Genomic DNA, 22,752 nt, shown 5'->3' with positions numbered 1-22,752 from the left:
TTTAATGAGCGAACGAAAATGAACGGCTCCTAAAAAAGAGCGGTTTTGCCCACCTCTAGTGAACAGCAATCAAGGAATTTGTTGTCTTCCTATTCCAAAATTGTCAAACTTACGGACCCAATCCTGCAACAATCTGACTGTAAAAATAGTCAAACTTTGTTGTATATAACATTGAAGGCAGTATTCTAGGCGATGAATTAAAAATCATATCGATAATTCCCGTAATTTTGAAGATACTAAAAAGTCTGTAACAAAAATCTTGGTGCAGAAGCTATGGTTGATGTGTACCGTTAATCTACGATATAGAGGGACGTGACATGCACTCTATACCCGCCACCGTGCCTTCCAAACTAAAATAGTCTAGTTGTTGGTCGATTTATGGCTCATTGTTGTGTTAACATAACAAACTTACGCAATGGTGTGCCGTCCTAGCTGCGATGCTATGAGAAGGACATTTTAAAAAGATAAGGCGCACAATGGTTCATATAATTCGCAAAACTAGGCTTGAAGTCATTTGACCCACATTCTTCGAACCAGGAGGAATTCTTCGAAAAATAATTTGATTCAGATACACAGCATAAAAATAGTAATAATCCAGCTGCATGTTAATGGCCGGGGTGTAAAATAAATTTTGTATTATTTTATAAAATTTTATGTATTATTACACCCTGAAATATGTAGCCCATCAGCATGGGAAACCTACTCAACCCAAATGTCAAGTTCTTATACGCATTTATCCTTCCCATTCTTCGTCCTTACTGTTGGTTTGAATTCCGTCGGTTCCACCTTTTGTTTTTTGTTTACAAAAATTGTACATGCAGTGTGTAATATTATGCGTCTTTTTTGACGAAGGTGATGTGCATGTTTTTTCATGCGATTTTACCATCGGATTTTTTTTGCACTGTATGTTGTCGGCCGGGACTGGTGGTTTAGTGGTAAGCGTGGTTGCCTCTTCCCGGTCTAACCTAGAGGTTAGGTCGATAGCTCAGTCCAGGTGTAGGAGTCGTCTCCCTGGGTCCTGTCTCGGTGGGGTCGCTGGTAGGCAGTTGGACTCACAATCCAAAGAAGTTTGCAATTGCCTCAACAATCAAGGTGCCTTCGGGCACCTAGGGGAAAAATACCCATTTTAAGCCTAATAAGCGGTCGTGTTTGAATGATGCTGGATAATCTGGAGTGTTCCTTGAAATTTTCTAAAACCAAGTACACCAACGAGTAGAGCAACTTTTTGTGAACATTTCTGTTTATTTTCACTTTTATTAAAAGATATGCTATTCCTTTAACAAGCATTTAAAAAATATTTCCCAAGCGCATTCTAATCAGTCGAATGTATTGGGCCACGCCCATTTTCCTATTTTCAGCTTAGTTCTTTTTTTCTTCCAGCGCTCTTTTGGATCTGCTTAGTGCTGCCAAAATGGATGAAATTTTAAGCGAACACTCACGAAAGGTAGCATTTATAGAGAAAATTTCCTAGCATCACTGGCTCACTCCAACAGGCGCTGCTGGTGGTGTTGGTGGCCGCCTTTTGTTCTTTATTTGCCTTGGAATGGGTAGTCATAATTCAAACGTTAAAAGACTTGGCGCGTTTGTTTTTTTTTTTTTGATGGCGCTTGCTAATTATTTACATGTTTCGGGATTATTTTTCAAGTGAGTGACTAACTAATGTGCAAAAGAACATGTTGCCGGTAGTTGGAAGCAATTTTATATCTTAAGCGCTTTGAAATCGTTACACAGCAAAAAATTGTGTAAATTTGGAAGCTGTAATTTTGGAAGGTTGAATATTACCTCTTTTATGATGTAATTTTACCTCAATTTAGACTGAAAAAGCGACATTACAACAGAAAAGTGGTAAAATTACACATTTTCAGAGGTAAAATTACACATTTTTTCTGACATAAAAGATGTACCCCTTCCCAGATGTAATATTACCATGATTTTTTTTTCTGTGTAGCGCAAGTGAAAAGATATTGATGGCGACTTTCGTTAAGCAGTTAACCTCTCATCTTGCGTGTGGATGTGTGTGCCACCAAAATGATGAGAAATGGTCTCGCAAAATAGAAATTATGATCAAAAGAGCATTAAATTTGATCTTTTTGGCCAGTAAATGGCATAAATTTGCGTGCTTACTTGAGGCGGTGCTGTTGTTAACAGCCGCTGTTTATAGCCTGAATAGTGTTTTTGGAGCTTTAGCCTTCGAGGGGTATATTTCCCCTAGTTTAGAGCAGGAATCTCGCAATCGAGAACGCCAAGGCAATGCTGTAGGGCGAACAATTTGTTTTTTTTTACGGTTGAAAAACAACCAACAGAATCCTAAAATTAAAGATAAAAGAGAGTAATTCTCTGCCAACTCACACAAAATCGGAAAAAGCCACCGATCTACTAATATATTATCTCGTCGCCGTCGTGCTAACTTGTCACACGTGTATTTTGGGCCAAATTGAGTTAAGAACGCCATTTTGTGTAGCTCAAAATGCCTTACCTTTTGACCTTCTAAGATCCCCAAAATTCGATTTCAATCCTGAGATATTCAATAAAAACCGAAAAAACTCCGTGCATTTTTGTCACTTTACATATGAAAGTAGTTTCAATCTTGTCGTGCTATCTTGTCACTCCCTGAAAATTGATGTAAGTGCGACAATTGGCCAAAGGGATTTCAGGTCAGAACGCGTTTGACGCACGTACAAGGTAGACTACCGTAAACATTTGTAATTATAACTCTGGACTCCAGCAACCAACTTCAACCAAACTTCGGGACAATGCACAGAATGGTTAGCCAAACAAAACGTGTTTGTTATTGTTTACATTGCATGCTCTGGTTTTTGTTTATTCAAGGCCAAACATTAAAACGCGTTTTTCTCGGAACTTTGAAATGGCGGGTGCGACAAGGTAGCACGACGACGTCGATCTAAGATTCTAGGATTTTTTCCCCGGGATTTCCCGAAAAAATAGTTTCCGTTTCCCGGGAAATTTGTTAATTTCCTGTGAATTCCCGATATTCAAGCGGAGGTTTACATTTTCTTAGAATTTTAGCAACCATTTAAAAAAATATCTACCTCGTAAGCGGTAGATCGGGGTTCAAATACCGGCTCGGACCAACACAACTGGTAATCTTTTCCCTTTTGGATTCGATTGCTAAGTAAAGGGAAGGTAGTGTATCGTCACAAACTGGACCTTATCAAGACACCTTAGGAAGACAACCTATGGAATGTTTACATTAACCACAACATGTTAACATTAAGTTGATAAATAAACTGTCACTGAATCCGCTGTTGTAAATGCCGGCCCCGATACTCTTCACGGGTGTTCCCCTCAGGAACAGGGAAAGAAAGATTTACTTAATTTTATTTTATTTTATTCAATTCAATCTGCTGTTCATATTGAAGTAATCAGCTCGTCTGAAAATTTCATGTCAAGGTTTATCTCAGATCACATTAGTTTCTGAGGCATTAACAATTGGAAATAGATCCTGCTTATTTGTTGAGCAACCAATATTACGCTTTTATGGTATGAAAATAAATTTACCGTCGTTCCTCGGTTTAGCACCGCATATGGGGGATGCAAAACCGAGGCGTGCATAACTGAAGCACAGAGCTTATGGGATTTTGGCTATATGGGAGACATTGGCTATAATCGTATGAAAAATCATGCAAAAATCAAAAAAATATAGTGTTTTGGAATCGGGATGATGTCAGCTATCCATTAAAATTATAATTTCATGAAAATTTTCACAAAAATACGTATTTTTCCTGTATTTTGAAAATGCATTTTTTTTTCTCTAAAGAAACCAAAAAAAGTATATTGTTATTGCAATATGGGAATCAAATGATCAGATTTTTTTCATACATTTCGAATGTTAAATCATTTTTTTGAAATTGCTATTTTTTTTACAAAATTACGTATTTTCGAAAAAAATACTCAAAATTTCAGTTTTTACAATATGGGTATCAAACGATTGGGATTTTTTTTATACATTTCGAATATAATAACAACATTTTTTGAAAATACTCAAAATTTTCAAAAAACAACGTATTTTTGAAAAAATACTCCAAATTTCAGTTTTTTACAATATGGGTATCAAACGATCGCGATTTTTTCATACATTTCGAATGTAATAACAACCTATTTTGAAAAAAAACTCAAAATTTTCACAAAACTACGTTTTTTTCGAAAAAAATACTCAATTTTTTTTAAAGTATTTTCAAAAAATATTGTTATTTTATTAGAAATGTATGAAAAATCTCGATCGTTTGATACCCATATTGTTATAACGGAAATTTTGAGCATTTTTTCAAAAATACGTAGTTTTGTGAAAATTTTGAGTATTTTCAAAAAATATTGTTATTACATTCGAAATGTATGAAAAAATCCTGATCGTTTGATACCAATATTGTAAAAACAGAAATTTTGAGATTTTTTTCAAAAAATCGTAGTTTTGTGAATTTTTTTAGTGTTTTCAAAATATGTTGTTATCATATCGAAATGTATGAAAAAATCCCGATCGTTTGATACCCATATTGTAAAAACTGAAAATTGGAGTATTTTTTCAAAAATTCGTAGTTTTGAGAAAATTTTTAGTATTTAAAAAAAAGTTGTTACTACATTCGAAATGTATGAAAAAGTCCTGATCGTTTGATACCCATATTGTAAACACTGAAATTTTGAGTATTTTTTTCAAAAATGCCTAGTTTTGTGAAGTTTATGAGTGTCTTCAAAATATGTTGTTATGACATTCGAAATGTATAAAAAAATCCCAATCGTTTGATACCCATATTTTAAAAATTGAAATTTTGAGTATTTTTTTCGAAAATACGTAATTTTGTGAAAATTTTGAGTGTTTTCAAAAAAAATTATTTTACATTCGAAATGTATGAAAAAATTCCAGTCATTTGATACCCATTTTGCAATAACAATAATTTTGAGTATTTTTTCGAGAAACAATGTATTTTGAAAATACAGGAAAAATACGTATTTTTGTGAAAATTTTCATGGACTAATAATTTCAATGGATAGCTGATATCATCCCGATTCCAAAACACTATAATATTTTGATGTTTGCATGATTTTTTATACGAATAAAGCCAATGTCTCCCATATAGCCAAAATCCCATAAGCTCTGTGCTTCAGTTAAGCACTGGACCGTGCTTAACCGAGGCAGCTGAACGAATCAAAACTGGGGCAGTGCAAAACCGAGGCGTGCAAAACCGGGGCATGACTGTATTTCAGTTTAATAACCTTTTTTAATGAAAATGTTTGTAATATCATTTGAAAAAAGGTATTTACCACCAAGACCCAGACCAAAAAATTAGTTTTGCCTGCCTCACTGAGGAAAAGCTATAAAAGCACTCGAAAATTTAACTTCTTAAATACACTTCCTAGATGTACCTTCACGTTACATATCGACTCAGAACCATTTTCTGAGCAAATGTCTGTGGGAATGTATGTGGAAATGGTTTTAGATTTTAGCTGGGTTTACCTTATTCAGTCCGTTTTGGGGTCTCATCTTTCGATTGTCCACGCTCCAGACAAAAAAGATTTGTTTTGTGTGAAGTTGTCCACGAGGGGAGTGGAGGGGTCTGAGAGTAAAAAATAGTGTTCACGTGGTAAATGGATAGTCGCAGTCAAGCCATTAATTGATCCTCACACTCATTTTGACCATTATACCATTATACAATTTTGTTGCAAAATCAGAACCAGAATCAGAAATATTGTTCCATAAAATATAAATTCCCTGGGATTTTCCGGGAAATTTTCCCGTTTCCCGGGAATTTTGTAACCTCCAGAATCTGGACGCTTCACATCTTACCCTAGCGCACTTCCAACATTCTTTTTTTCAAAACGGCCAGACCAACTGCGTAAAGATAACCACAAAGATGATTCTTTGAAGCGGAATTGATCGTAATTTATATATTTTGCATTCAAAAAAAAAAATTGCAATATGTAGGAGAACCGAACCGCTCTAATTTTCCATAAAAACTTTGGGGAAAACCCATACGCTTTGTCTAAACATTTTTGAAAAATTCAAAGTGGCGGTGTTATCAAAATCGGAAAATTATCAAAAAGTATGTTATTTTTCCGATTTAATTTTTAAAGAGTTTTTCTAAATACAATATTAATGACCAATGCAATTTTTATGGTTTAACATTTTATTTCATAAAAGTACTGGAATTGTTAAAATAATTGAGCAGTTTTCTATAATTTTAAAATTAAAAATTTGTCGGGATTCAACATTTAAAAAATTTTTCTTTCTTAAAATAAACAACAAATTGTAGTTGCGTATTTTAATTACGAAAAATTTGGTACCCCAACATGTATAGGTCATCGCTGAAATTTTTAAGTTATCGCAGTTTTAGTGAAAAAAGTTGATTTTTTGCCGATTTCGTCATTTTCCTGTTTTTGCGCGTGGCGCGTCGAAAAACTCAGTTTTTATTTTCAAAAAATCATATCTCGGAAACGTACGGTTTGACATCGCCAATTTTTCGATATGAAATGTGAAATTTTCCGAGGAATCCGATAAAAATATTTTCAGACATAGGCTCTTTGGTCCAGACACGGTCAAAACGCCATTTTATGTTTTCATACGACTTTTTCAAATGTTAAGCTAGATTTTTTAAACTTCTTACTATTTTTCCCAAATAGCCAAACTCATCACCTTTCTTTTGCGTCTAAGACAGCTAAAATCGGATGAAACGACGCGGAGATATGTTTTTTTGAAAAAAAGTGGTTTTTGCGAAAAATTAGGAAAATTGCCATTTTTTTAACCACCCTAAAACGATGTAGGTCACCCTAATGGCCAAACAAAAAAATACGGGTCTAATTATTTTGGCCAAGGAACCCCCAGAAAAATTTCTAGCCCGATCAGAGAACTATTTTTTCGGTTTAGGCTCTTTTCAAATGGAATTGCTGTATAGTGAAAACTATTAAGGAGTTTATTTCGTAAGAGTTATGTACATCTCTAAATTTTTATTATGACATGGAGTTTTCCGTGTAAGAGAGCTTTTACTGACAATTGGATAGCAATTTATGTCGATCTTCAGGATTGTTTCAAGAGTATTTTCCCCTCAAAACCACCAACAAAACCCAAGTCTCTGCACCTTGAACCAGCAAAGCTTAGTTTTTGGAGGGGGCAGGTAGCGGGTTGGCGATGTCCGAAGTCCGATACTTGAGATGATGTCTGCGTGACCGGACCAACCAGGCAGCCAAGTCACGACCACGGCAGATTGAAGGTGGCGGTTTTGGACCTGGGGAACTTGGAGCAGGAAACCGGCTCCGATGGCGGCACTTTCGCTTTCCATTTCACACAAACACACGCACGTGGGGTTCCGAAACAGGCATTCCCTTTTCAGAGTCGCGGCGGTCCCTTTGGGAGGTCACTTTGTGGAGGAGCAGCCCCAGCAATTGCATTGGACTTTTCTGCGCTGGTCGTCGTCGTCATCGTGATGAAATTCAGATATTCGATACGCGAGACGAGGATGGAATTGACGATTGCATAAACGACAGGTGGAAAGCTGGTTGGCTGGTTGGACTTGACTATATTGGCTGCGAAACGGACAACGGTGCGGGTCGTTACATAGCGGAATTTCAAGAAAAACTCTTGGGACTTTTCGTCCAAGTGGAAAAATAATAGGCGGAATTAGTTTTAACTTAGCAAACAAAAGTAAATTTATTCTCGCGTCTTTTCACTTTGAGCGTTCGTTTGGGAATGAGAAAACAATATGGCGCAGCAGGCCTTGCGTGCGCTCGCTCGATCGTTGTCGTTGTGTTAGTGTCATCTCGCTGCTGAGGCCGAGGGGTCGGCACACGGTGTAATTACCAATACTCCTCCTCAACGCTTGCCGACACCGGATTTCAAACCCAGCAGTGACGACAGCTTGGCCATCTTGACCGCTCCGAGCGGTTTGGTGAGTAAGTCAGCCAACATGTCCTCGGTAGGGCAGTAGACCAACTCGATGACTCCATCGTTGCACAGCTCCTTCACGTAGCACTCTCGGGTCTCGATGTGCTTTGAACGTCGGGAGACACGTTCCGATCCGACGAACTTGATGCAGCTTTGGTTGTCTTCCATCACTACAACAGGTTTCTGGGAAGCTTCGCCAAGATCGTCCAGCAGGTGTAGTAGCCAAACAGTTTCTTGGCTCGCTTCGCTCAACGCCACAAACTCCGACTCCATCGAAGACAAGGTTACAGAGTTCTGCAACCGGCTTGCCCAGGAAATAGCGCCCCCAGCTAGCAAGAACACCATTCCTGACGTGGACTTTCGTGTCTTCAGGTCTCCGGCCCAGTCGGCATCAGAATACGCGACCAGACCAGCTTCAGTGTCGCCGTAGTGTAGCCGCCAGTGCTTTGTCCCCTTCAAGTAGCGCACGACGCGCTTCGCGGCTGTCCAGTCTGCCTCGGTTGGCGAGGCTACTCGGCGACCAAGCAGTGATGTACTCACCGCGATGTCCGGTCTTGCACACACTGCGATGTACAAAAGTGCTCCAACGAGACTCCTGTACGTGGTCGATTCTTGCAGTGCGACACTTTCGGGTTCCACCTTGACGAACGCTTCATCCATCGGAGTCTTGGCGACCTTCGCGTCGCGAAGTCCAAAGCGTTCGGCCACTCGTTCGATGTACCCCTCCAGCGATACACTGTACTTGCCGTCCTCTCGGTGAATCTCCAGACCCAGAAAATAGTTCAGGTCTCCGAGATCCGTCATCTCGAACTCCTTCTTCAGGCAGCCGTAGATTTCTTGGATGTTCGTCTCAGCCGCACTGCCGACGAGGATATCGTCAACATACACCAAGATGTACGTCCGTTCGCCGTCGACGTCCTTTGTGTACAGACAGGGATCTGCACCACTTTGGACGAACTCCATTCCAACCAGGACGGCGTGCAGTCGGTGGTTCCAGCACCGGGCGGACTGCTTCAGCCCGTAGATGCTCCTCCTGAGTCTGCACACCAGCTTCTCGGCTCCTTTCTTCTCGAAACCGGCCGGTTGCTTCATGTACAGCTCCTCCTCGAGTTTGCCGTACAGGTAAGCCGTCTTCACGTCGAAGTGCTTGAGGATCAGCTTCTTCTTGCTTGCGACGGCCAGCAACGCGCGAAGCGTGGTCTGCTTCGTTACAGGGGCAAAGACTTCGTCGTAATCCTCGCCGTACTTCTGGCAGTACCCCTGTGCCACAAGGCGCGCTTTGTGCTTGAGAATCTCTCCGGCTGCGTTTCGCTTCCGCTTGTAGACCCACCGACAGCCGACTGGTTTGCGGCCTGCAGGTAGTTCCACCAAGTCCCAGGTACCGTTCGTCGCGTGTGATTTGAGCTCCTCCAACATAGCTCGCTTCCACTCCGAACTGTCGTCACAGCTCAGCGCTTCCTTCAACGTTCTCGGTTCCATCTCCTCCTCTCTGGCGACGAAGATCTCCTCGATCAGCCGCCTAGGTGGGACTCCAAGGTTCGGTCGCAGCGACCGCCGCGCGATCTCATCCAGTGGAAACCCGTGGAAGGACAGTTCGCCTTCGGACGCGTTCTCGTAGACCGACTCGTTCTGTTCCTCACTTACGGTGTCTTCCGGTTCTTCGGTGTCAGTGGTCTCCGGCTCTTCGACCTCAGCCACCGGTTCCGTCTGGACCTCTCTGCTTGTGGATCCTTCGTTCCGCCCGGCGCTATACGATGGTAGCTGCACCATCTCGACCGCGTCGGCTTTTTCAGCCGGTTCGGGCAGGTTCCTCTGCAACTCCGTGACACCGTCCTGTTCGATGAACTTGGCGTCTCTGCTGATCACGATCCGGTTGGTGTCGGGGTCCAAGAAACGATAGGCCTTCCGCCCTTCAGCGTACCCCACGAAGACCATCTTCTCCGCCTTCATGTCGAGTTTCAGGCGCTTCTCTTTCGGCACGTGCACGAATGCCTCCGAACCGAAGATCCGGATGTGGCTGTACGATGGCTTCTTGTTGTACCACAGCTCGTGCGGAGTCTTCTCGACGGACGATGAAGGTAAGCGATTCTGCAGGTAGTTCGCAGCTGTTATCGCCTCGCCCCAGTACTGCTTGCCAAGGCCAGACTCGGCGAGCATGCACCTCACCATCTCCACAGCGTACCGGTTCTTCCGCTCCGCTTTCCCGTTCTGCTGGGGTGAGTACGGAGCCGTCATCTGGTGGATCGTCCCGCTTTCGGCCAGAAACTTCTTCAACGACGATCCGGAATACTCGCCGCCGCCATCTGTGCGAAGGACTCTGGGAGGACGTCCGAACTGGTTCTTCACCAAGTTGAAGTACTCCCGTATCTTGGACTCGGCCTCTGACTTCGCCTTCAGCAGGTAGACCACTGTGTACCCGCTGAAATCGTCCAACATCGTCATGAAGTATCGGTTCCCTGCCGGCGTCGCAACTTCCATGGGGCCTCCGAGGTCAGAGTGGACCAGATCTCCGACTGCTTGCGACTTGCTCAGGGACTCCTTCGGGAACGGTAGGCGACTCATCTTGCCCTCGCAGCATACCCCGCAGACACACTGAACATCGCACTTCTTCATTTGCAGGCCAAATCCAAGCTCCTCTCGGACGATCGCAGAGATTGCATCAGGGTCACGGTGCCCCAATCGTCGGTGCCACAGATGTTCGCACAGTTGTGGGTGCTCCGGCTTCGCAAGCATCGCCTTCTCCACGAACTGCTTCAAGCGGTAGAGCCCGCCGTGCCGCTCGCCCAGCAGAACCGCTTCTTGGCCCCGCAGGATCTCGAACCCGTCTCGGTCGAATAGCACTTTCAGTCCAAGATCGCAAATTTTACTCACCGAGAGCAAGTTTCCTGCCAGCGACGGGACGTGGATGATGTCGTTCAGCGTCACCTTCACCCGAGCACCACCTTCGTCGACGGACACGAGCTTTCCACTTCCGGTACCGCTGCACACTATCTTCGTTCCGTCCGCCAAGCAAATTTCCGGTTGTTTCGACGGATTCCAGTTGCTCAGCACCGCCCGGTCGCTCGTCATGTGCGACGTCGCCCCGGAGTCCAAGTACCACCGGTTCGTCTCGCACGCCGTCGTCGCCATCAAGCACACCTCCTTTTCGGAGTGCACTTCCGCTGCCAAATTCACTTTCGCACTGCCCCTCTTGGCGTCACTTTTCACCACTTCCTTCCGCTTTTCAGCCATCACTGGACAGTCACGAATAAAATGGCCCTCTTCTTGGCAGAAATGACACACACCACTTTTCTTCTTCTTCAATTCTGCCGCCTTAGGCTTCGCACGCGAACCACTTTTAGCACTGATCTTCAGAGCCTTCTCGTCGCTTGGGCCACTTTGGAACTCCTGACACTCTTGCCGGCGACGCCACTCGTCGCGCAACTTGCTCTTCACGAAGTCCACTGTGATTTGTTCTCTCGGGTACCCCTCGATGACGTTGATCAACGTGCCGTAGGACATCGGGAGACTCGAGAGAATCACCGCCACAAACTGACGAGGCTTTAGCCCCTCATCCGCCACTTCCAACCGGTTGTGCATCGCCGTCAGCTGCTTCAGGTGTTCCGGGAGATTGCCGTCTTCCGGCAGCTTCATGGAACACATCTTCCGCATCACCGTCATCATCGTGTTCATGGACTCAACTTCGTGGATGCCGAGCAGGGTGTCCCACATTTCCTTGGCGGTCTTCTTCCGGCAGATGTGGACCAGCTGGTCGTTTCCCACGGCCATGCCGATCGCATGACGCGCCTCCCCGTCTTTCTCGAGCCAGGCCGCCATCTCTGCTGCCGACACCGCTGGAACCCCCGCCGCTGCAGCATCCGTCTGGTCTCCCGTCGCCTCCGTTTGGCCGCTACCCGCGACCGGCTTCAGTCTTGGTTTCGGCTCCAGGACGACCTTGATGAGCTTCTCCTTCGTGAGCTTGAGCTCCATCCGGAACTTCCATATTTCGAAGTTCTGGTCGTTCAACTTCTCGATCTTGTCGTCCGCCATTTTACTTTTTCACACGCGACGCGACTCGAACTTTCCCGACCAACAAAAAACTACTTTTTCACTCCGAAAAACGACGATTTTTCCGCGATTCCACTAATTCCGCGCTGCACTGGTGCCCATAACCTCTTGGGACTTTTCGTCCAAGTGGAAAAATAATAGGCGGAATTAGTTTTAACTTAGCAAACAAAAGTAAATTTATTCTCGCGTCTTTTCACTTTGAGCGTTCGTTTGGGAATGAGAAAACAATATGGCGCAGCAGGCCTTGCGTGCGCTCGCTCGATCGTTGTCGTTGTGTTAGTGTCATCTCGCTGCTGAGGCCGAGGGGTCGGCACACGGTGTAATTACCAATAAAAACAAGCCCGATTCGTCCGCGACCGGACAGGATTCATCGAGGTCGGGGGAGTTCACGATTTTTTTTACGTTTTGTTTACTAAAGGTGGTTTTTATCAATCCAATATTTCCCGAAAAAGATCTGGTTATATCAAATTGCTATTCAGATGGCGAACAGGATATTTCCAATTAATCTTTGCACAGCTGTGTTGATTCACCAGTTTCCAGAATCCCTTTTTTGGAATGACCTTGTTGCCAGCCGCCCAAGCACGAAGAGCTTTTGATTCAACCAGCCCCTGCTATCCGCAGTTCGAACGTGTGTATGCAAATTTTGTCACCAAAAAAAGAAACGAAGGTGGTTCTCTTTCTCCCAAATGATGATGTCGATGGCAATCGGTGGCGACGGCCGGCCGGGATTTAAAAACATTCCACGCGTGCCTCGCAGGTGACTCTCACATGCGTTTCACCTTTTTTTCCTACATTCGGACTCACAAAACTCACCTCACCTGTCGAAAGTTGTGTGTGTGTGTAACTCGGGTGTGTGTGCGAGTTGGAAAGTTTGCAGGAATTTCATCAATAAAATGTGCTGATTTTTTACTTATTTTATCACTTGCGACTCAGATCAACAGTGCAAATAGACGTCAAATTCAGTCAAATTTACACGCAATTTTATGTAACACGATCAGAGATTACGACTTTATGAGTTAGTGGCCGGGTGCTAATTGGCCCCACCTTGGGATTGCGTCCGTCTAGTCTGTAAGAAAGAAAAAAAACGACCGGGAAACGTGCCTCAAAATCACATGAAAATGAAGCAAGTTGGCAGTTTCACCGTGACATTGGGGGGAGCTTTTTTTTTGAGGCTTGAGCTTGAAGCGCAACGACAGGTGCGAGTGCTGTCACATAATGAGCTGTGTAATGTGATAATCAGTACGCACGAATTGGGAGTCATAAAAGCATGTGTGTTTCTTTTATTGTGTCGCACAAAAAAGGTGTCCATTTCATAATAAGCTTTCGAGTTATCCAGTTGGCTGAGTATGGCGAGTGCATTCATTGCCGTAGAAAAAAGCAAATGTTTTTTTTTTGTAAATCAAAATTTAATGTTCGCTTTATTGGTTGAACCGGGCATGCTTATCTATGTGATTCGTGACTACTAGTTGGTATTACAAGTACGCTGACATCACTGTACCGCAAATTACTTCGAAGGACGCAGCGATCCCGACGCGCTGCTGGCTGGCCTCGATTTCACATTTCTCTCCCGCACGATCGTCGGATCCTACTTGTGTAACCAACAACCGCGGCCGGTCTCCCCCCTAGTCGGTACTTGAATCTTAAAACCACCTTGAAGCAAACAACAGATGCAAATCTGACCGGCCAACTTTCTTCACCCCGCGCTCACCTCGTCTGGATTACCGAATACCAGCGGAACTTGGACTTGGCAGCACCAACAAATGGCGAAATTGGTGACAACTGTTGGAACGGCAAATGTGCCAGATGGACTGGAGTGCGACTCTCTGTGCGAAGGTGTGAAGCGAAAGTGAAATGTGTGAATCATACTGTGCATTCCAAAGCAATTGAGTGAGAAATCAATAAAGTAATATTTTCGAACTTTAAGTGTAATAAAATGTGGCCAACAGGATCAAAACCATTAAGATATTGTTACCATCATTCGAGTCGTTTGCTTTGAAAATATATCATATTGCCTTTTTGTCATTAAATAAAATAACTATTCAGAAACGACTCTTCAAAGGTTGGCTCTGTTGTATTGCTCAGAATGCCATTTCTCAGGAATCCATTTGCCAGAATTGCCCACCTGCCAATATTAAACCTTCAAATCTTCAAATCTTTAAATTAATGATTAATTCTTCAGATTATCACTACTTGAAAATTCAGTTCTATCCCATTCCCCGGAATTCCATTTCCCAGAATGATCCATTCCCCAGAAAAGTTTATTTATTACGTGATGTATTAATTATTTCAAAAAGAGATTATATTTAAAGTGTTAAGTGTGGAGATTTCCCTTTTTTTGGAAGAACTGCTAGAGAAGGGAAAACTCTCTTAACTAGTGATTACTGTTGACAAAAGTTGAATTTTCTCTTTAAATTAGAATTGTGCCTTCTTAACTGTTTTTGCCTTCCTCACCTTACTGAGGAAAGGCTTAAAAAATCACTCGAAAAATGAATTTCTCAATATGACCTCCTAGACCCACCTTCATGTATACCTATTAGGGTGTTTCATCCAAACAAAAAAGTTCTCAGAATCAGGTATTAGGGTTGTCCATTCTGTCCCCAAGGTGCGCATTGGATCGACGTACGATGTCTCCAGAATCATCTATTCACCCTTCAAATGTACGCTTTGTCCTTAGTATGCTATGACGGCTAGGTGAAAATTACGACGCCTCATGTCAGACGGTGAACACGTGGCAGAGCATACACTTAAGTTTTGGCTCAGAAACATTCTTTCAAGTAATAATATTACAATTATTGATGTTCCTGTAACAATTTGAACTATTCTAAATAACGTAACATGATGATTTTGTAATAATAATGCAATCGATTCGTCTCCACGCGTTCACTGTCTGACATGGGGCGTCGTAATTTCCACCTAGCCGTCATAGCATACTAAGGACAAAGCGTACATTTGAAGGGTGAATAGATGATTCTGGAGACATCGGACGTCGATCCAATGCGCACCTTGGGGACAGAATGGACAACCCTAATTCCTTCTGGAATTTGTTCATTGGACCATCCCCTACACACCTGTCTTTATTCCGAGTGAATCCATGTTGTCCCAAGACCTGTAGGAACGATTGAACGAAAAGCATACAAATCCCATAGTAATTTGCATGTAAACTTTAAACCGCTGGGGACAGGCCAATTCTCAACCAAATGGGCTGATATTTGGCATGAGAGTCCCAAAGGGTAACCTCTACTAGGGGAACCTCGGTTTGCCTTATTCTGAGAACTTTTTTGTTTGGATGAAACACCCTAATACCTATCGGCTCAGAATCAAATTCTGAGCAAATGTCTGTGTGCGTGGTGCGATGTTGATCAAAAAATTGTTACTCGATTATCTGGAGACTGGCTAAACCGATTTTGTCCGTTTTGACCTCATTCGATCCGTCTTGGGGTCCCATAAGTCGCAAACATTATGCAGTTTAGTTAAGTACTTCAAAAGTTATGCTAAAAAACGATTTTGAGTAAAGTTCGGAAGATTGTAAAAAGGGTGGTTTTTGTAAGAAAACCCATCATGTTATACATTTCAGAAAGGTTTTTAAAAGACCTTTCCAACGCGTCCAAAACATCGAAGATCTGGCAACCCTATCAAAAGTTATAAGCACTTAAGTGCTATTTATGCACTTTTCTCAGATTTTTTTTATGAAAATATTGTCCGGATCTCTCATGCAACATATCGTTGGATAGGTAAACAAGAGACCTTTCCAACGCGTCCAAAACATTGTAGATCTGACACCCATATCAAAAGTTATAAGCACTTAAGTGCTATTTATGCACTTTTTGGAGGCCGGATCTCATATATTTTGATGAAAACGTTGTCTGGATCTCTCATGCGACCTATCGTTGGATAGGTAATTAAAAGACCCTTTCAACGCGCACTTATTGGATTAAAGATCTGACTACCCTATTATCAGTTGTAAGGTAAGCACATAAGTTCCCTGCAATATGATGATCTGACTACCCAAACTAGTGGTATGAATAATGAGTCAAATTGATACACTAAATCCCCCATGTGCGCTCTTTTTGGGGGGGCGCACACCGGGGGAGAGCGCAATTCGGGGGAGCGTTATTTCGGGGTTTGAGCGCAAACGGGGGGAGCGTTATTTCGGGGTTTGAGCGCAAACGGGGGGAGCGTTATTTCGGGGTTTTGGCGTAAAATGGGGTTTTCTTTTTTAATGTACATTATTTACAAATAAATGAAACATTTGTATAAGGGGTCATCCACAAAACAAGGGTAAGGGACCATCCACAAATCTGGGTATCCAAGAACTCCCGGAAGTCATGCCCTAGATATCTACTTGATCATCGAGGGTCTATATGGTTGAACTAACCATCGGTATAACTTCAGGTACCTTCAGTGAACCACGATGGATACCCTTCGTCATGTTGGATTGTTATGGGTCCTCCAGGAACTCTCGGAAGTTATGACCTGATGATCTACCTGATCAACGGGGATCTATATGGGTGAATTAACCATCGGTATAGCTTCCGGTAGCTTCAGTGAACCACGATGGATATTCTGGGTAACGTTGGATTGATATAGGTCCTCCAGGAACTCCCGGGAGTTATGACCTGATAATCTACCTGGTCAACGGGGGTCTATATGTATATATTACCCATCGGTATAGCTTCAGGTAGCTTCAGTGAACCACGATGGATACACTTCGCCATGTTGGATTGTTATGGGTCCTCCAGGAACTCTCGGAAGTTATGACCTGATGATCTACCTGATCAACGGGGATCTATATGGGTGAATTAACCATCGGTATAGCTTCAGGTAGCTTCAGTGAACCACGATGGATATTCTGGGTTACGTTGGATTGATATAGGTCCTCCAGGAACTCCCGGGAGTTATGACCTGATAATCTACCTGATCAACGGGGGTCTATATGTATATATTACCCATCGGTATAGCTTCAGATAGCTTCAGTGAACCACGATGGATACACTTCGCCATGTTGGATTGTTATGGGCGCTCCAGGAACTCCCGGGAGTTATGACCTGATGAGCTACCTGTTCGACGGGGGCCTATATGGATGTATTAACCATCGGTATAGCTTCAGGTAGCTTCAGTGAACCACGATGGATACCCTTCGCCATGTTGGCTTGATATGTGTCCTCTAGGAACTCCCGGAAGTTATGACCTGATGATCTACCTGATCAACGGGGGTCTATATTGGTATATTACCCATCGGTATAGCTTCAGGTAGCTTCAGTGAACCACTATGGATATCCTTCGCCATGTTGGATTGATATGGGTCCTCCAGGAACTCCCGGGAGTTATGACCTGATAATCTACCTGGTCAACGGGGGTCTATATGTATATATTACCCATCGGTATAGCTTCAGGTAGCTTCAGTGAACCACGATGGATACACTTCGCCATGTTGGATTGTTATGGGTCCTCCAGGAACTCTCGGAAGTTATGACCTGATGATCTACCTGATCAACGGGGATCTATATGGGTGAATTAACCATCGGTATAGCTTCAGGTAGCTTCAGTGAACCACGATGGATATTCTGGGTTACGTTGGATTGATATAGGTCCTCCAGGAACTCCCGGGAGTTATGACCTGATGAGCTACCTGTTCGACGGGGGCCTATATGGATGTATTAACCATCGGTATAGCTTCAGGTAGCTTCAGTGAACCACGATGGATACCCTTCGCCATGTTGGCTTGATATGTGTCCTCTAGGAACTCCCGGAAGTTATGACCTGATGATCTACCTGATCAACGGGGGTCTATATTGGTATATTAACCATCGGTATAGCTTCAGGTAGCTTCAGTGAACCACTATGGATATCCTTCGCCATGTTGGATTGTTATGGGCGCTCCAGGAACTCCCGGGAGTTATGACCTGATGATCTACCTGATCGACGGGGGTCTATTTGGATGTATTAACCATCGGTATAGCTCCAGGTAGCTTCAGTGAACCACGATGGATACCCTTCGTCATGTTGGATTGATATGGGTCCTCCAGGAACTCCCGGGAGTTATGACCTGATGATCTACCTGATCAACGGGGGTCTATACGGGTGTATAAATCATCTGTATAGCTTCAGGTAGCTTCACTGCACCATGATGGATGCTCTGGAGTTCGTTGGATTGTTGGACCCATATAGACCAACCCTCGTTGATCAGGTAGATCATCAGGTCATAACTCCCGAGAGTTCCTGGAGGACCCATAACAATCCAACGTACCCCAGAATTTCCATGGTGGTTCACTGAAACTACCTGAAGCTATACCAATGGTCAATATACCAATATAGCCCCCGTTGATCAGGTAGATCATCAGGTCATAACTCCCTGGAGTTCCTGGAGGACCGATAACAATCCAACGTACCTCAGAGTATCCATCGTGGTTTACTGAAGCTACCTGAAGCTAAACCGATGGTTAATACACCCATATAGACCCCGTTGATCAGGTAGATCATCAGGTCATAACTCCCGGGAGTTCCTGGAGGACCGATAACAATCCAACGTACCTCAGAGTATCCATCGTGGTTTACTGAAGCTACCTGAAGCTATACCGATGGTTAATATACCAATATAGACCCCCGTTGATCAGGTAGATCATGAGGTCATAACTCCATGGAGTTCCTGGAGTACCTATAATAATCCAACATGGCTAAGGGTATCCATTGTGGTTCACTGAAGCTACCTGAAGCTATACCGATGGTTAATATACCAATATAGACCCCCGTTGATGAGATAGATCATGAGGTCATAACTCCATGGAGTTCCTGGAGGACCCATAACAATCCAACCTACCCCAGAGTATCCATCGTGGTTCACTGAAGCTACCTGAAGCTATACCGATGGTTAATACACCCATATAGACCCCCGTTGATCAGGTAGATCATCAGGTCATAACTCCCGGGAGTTCCTGGAGGACCTATAATAATCCAACATGGCTAAGGGTATCCATTGTGGTTCACTGAAGCAACCTGAAGCTATACCGATGGTTAATATACCAATATAGACCCCCGTTGATGAGGTAGATCATGAGGTCATAACTCCATGGAGTTCCTGGAGGACCCATAACAATCCAACCTACCCCAGAGTATCCATCGTAATCCACTGAAGCTACCTGAAGCTATACCGATGGTTAATATACCAATATAGACCCCCGTTGATCAGGTAGATCATCAGGTCATAACTCCCGGGAGTTCCTGGAGGACCCATGATAATCCAACCTACCCCAGAGTATCCATAGTGGTTTACTGAAGCTACCTGGAGCTATACCGATGGTTAATATACCCATATAGACCCTCGATGATCAGGTAGATATCTAGGGCATGACTTCCGGGAATTCTTGGATACCCAGATTTGTGGATGGCCCCTTATCCGTGTTTTGTGGATGACCCCTTATACAAATGTTTCATTTATATGTAAATAAAGTACATTAGAAAAGAAAACCCCATTTTACGCCAAAACCCCGAAATAACGCTCCCCCGATTTGCGCCAATTAGAGCGTTATTTGGGGGGAGCGTTATTTCGGGGTTTGAGCGCAATTCGGGGGGCGCAAAACGGGGGAGGCGCAATCGGGGGGAGCGTATTTAGGGGATTTAGTGTAAAACACTGAAAAACACCACCCTTTTGTGTCTATTTTGGATAACACCCTTTAAATGAGAGGAAGGCACCAACCACCTTAGGATGGATTAAGTAACGTTTTTTTCAAAATTGCTCTAAACAATCAAATTTTCAAAAACCGAACACGAGAGTCGATTCTCCAAACAATTTTACATATAAGTCTCCATATTGACCATTGTCCTAAGTCCAATCATTGTGAAGTTACAGCGGTTTTAAAAATAAAAAACTAACTTAATCCACCTATGTGGTTGGTGCCTTCCTCACTTTTTACCAACAATGGGTAATATGAGCGGTTTGGACCAACCGTCCCCTAACATGACAGTTTTCGTGAGTTGCGCGTATCCACCGACAGATGGCAAGTGGGCCTCCGTGGAGTCCGCCCACAAAATACGGAACTCAAAATTTGCATAGGAAACTTTTTTTTCGTGACGGCTTTTGCGGCACGCTCACTTCAACTGTTCTAGACTAATATTTGATCGTGGCGTATCTCTAAACAAGTATTTAAAGAAAATTATTCCAGAATGCTTATTTTGTCGTTTTAAACCAAAACAAGGCAAAAACTATATTTAGTTAAACTATTCGCCAATTTCAAAAATTTGGCTAGATAATAGCGAAGGCCGCCATCTTAGGCCCACTGGGCCCACAAAACGGGGTACGCTCAGTTTGTATGGGAGCTGTCAACATGCTCCCGGGCTGGTTTGGACACATACTTCAGCTATTTTTTTAGATCCAGAAAAAATAGTACATAGATATAACTTAAGTGGTCATAACTCGAGACAGGGTTGCCAGATCTTCAATGTTTTGGACTCGTTGGAAAGGTCTTTCAATTACCTAACCAACGATGTGTCAGATGGTGGATCCGGACATCGTTAACATACATTTAAGTGAGATCCGGCTTCAAAAAAGTACAAAAAAATCACTTAAGTGGTCATAACTCGAGACAGGGTTGCCAGATCTTCAACGTTTTGGACTCGTTGGAAACGTCTTTCAATTACTTAACCAACGATGGGTTGGATGATGGATTCGGACATCGTTTACATACATTTAAGGGAGATCCGGCATCAAAAAAGTACAATTATATCACTTAAGTGGTCATAACTCGAGACAGGGTTGCCAGATCCTCAATGTTGTGAACTCGTTGGAAAGGTCTTTCAATTACCTAACCAACGATGGGTCGGATGATGGATCCAGACATCGTTTACATACATTTAAGTGAGATCCGGCATCAAAAAAGTACAATTATATCACTAAAGTGGTCATAACACGAGACAGGGTTGCCAGATCCTCAATGTTGTGGACTCGTTGGAAAGGTCTTTCAATTACCTAACCAACGATGGGTCGGTTGATGGATCCAGACTTCGTTTACATACATTTAAGTGAGATCCGGCATCAAAAAAGAACAAATATATCACTTAAGTGGTCATAACTTGAGACAGGGTTGCCAGATCTTCAATGTTTTGGACTTGTTGGAAAAGTCTTTCAATAACCTAACCAACGAGGGGTTGGATGGTGGATCTGGACATCGTTTACATACATTTAAGTGAGATCCGGCATCAAAAAAGCACAAATATCTCATTTAAATGGTCATAACTCGAGACACGGTTGCCAGATCCTCAATGTTGTGAACTAGTTGGAAAGGTCTTTCAATTACCTAACCAACGATGTGTCGGATGACGGATCCGGACATCGTTTACATACATTTAAGTGAGATCCGGCATCAAAAAAGTACAAATATCTAACTTAAGCGATCATAACTCGAGACAGGGTTGCCAGATCTTCAATGTTTTGGACTCGTTGTGAAGTTCTTTCAATTACCTAACCAACGATGGGTCGGATGGTGGATCCGGACATCGTTCACATACATTTAAGTGAGATCCGGCTTAAAAAAAGTACAAATATCTCACTTAAGTGGTCATAACTCGAGACAGGGTTGCCAGATCCTCTATGTTGTGGACTCAATGGAAAGGTCTTTCGATTTCCTAACCAACGATGGGTCGGATGATGGATCCGGACATTGTTTACATACATTTAAGTGAGATCCGGCATCAAAAAAGTACAAATATATCACTTAAGTGGCCATATCTCGAGACAGGGTTGCCAGATCTTCGATGTTGTGGACTCGTTGGAAAGGTCTTTCAATTACCTAACCAACGATGTGTCGGATGATGGATCCAGACATCGTTTACATGCATATAAATGAGATCCGGATATATGTGAAAACACATTTTTATACATAACTTTTGAACTAGTTATCAAAACTTCAAATAATTCAATAGCGATGTATGGTACCCTAAACCAAGTCGAATGCAACTGGTTTGGTCAAAATCGGTTCGGCCAGTGCTGAGAAAACTCAGTGAGAATTGTGGTCACATACATACATACACACACATACACACACACATACACACACACATACACACACACATACACACACACATACACACACACATACACACACACAGACATTTGTTCCCGTGAACCGTGGGGACAGGTGAGGGTCCCTGCGGAGCTTAGCTGCCAGCTACCGGGCGGGTTGCAGTAGGCGGATAGCTGTCGGCGATTGCATACATTCATTGCATCGCCCCCGGACCAGCAGCGGGAGGATGTCTAGGACGTGGCGGAATTGAACAAGGGCTCTGTTTAATTTCTTCGAAAAAAAACCACATGGGTCCGTAAACACCTCTGTCAAGCGATCGAACGCCGCTATAAGTGTTTTAGCCCAAAACCTCACCAAACCCCGAATCCAAGATGTGACGCGACCCGTGTCGAGGGATGCATGGCTGGGGGGGTTCAACAAATTCCCAGTCGATAACGGAGCCTGTGGGGCACAGGGGCGAACCCCACACGTAATTTGCCCTTACTGCGTCACGGCAGGGCACTGGCGCAGCGGACCGTATTTCCCTAGCGACTCGTGGGATTCAAAATGAAGACAAGTGAAACAAACCAACAAAAGGGTCCCGATGCGCCCCAAGCATCGGAAAACACGGAGGTAGAAGAGGACGCAAACGTCGAAATGGCAGGAGGCGAGTCAAACGGCGGCGACACAGCAGGCGGGGTGGCGAGCGCGTTCCGTGGAAGCGGGAAGGTGTTGAGATCCCCAGTGTTGAACCAGGCGGCTGCTTCGAGTCAGCAGATAGGAGTAATTGGAGAGGAGACTCCCAAGTCATCCTTGTTG

The sequence above is a fragment of the Culex pipiens genome, chromosome 1 (genome assembly GCF_016801865.2).
Source record: "Culex pipiens pallens isolate TS chromosome 1, TS_CPP_V2, whole genome shotgun sequence".
NCBI classification, from domain to species: domain Eukaryota; kingdom Metazoa; phylum Arthropoda; class Insecta; order Diptera; family Culicidae; genus Culex; species Culex pipiens.
This window is presented reverse-complemented; position numbering follows the sequence as displayed.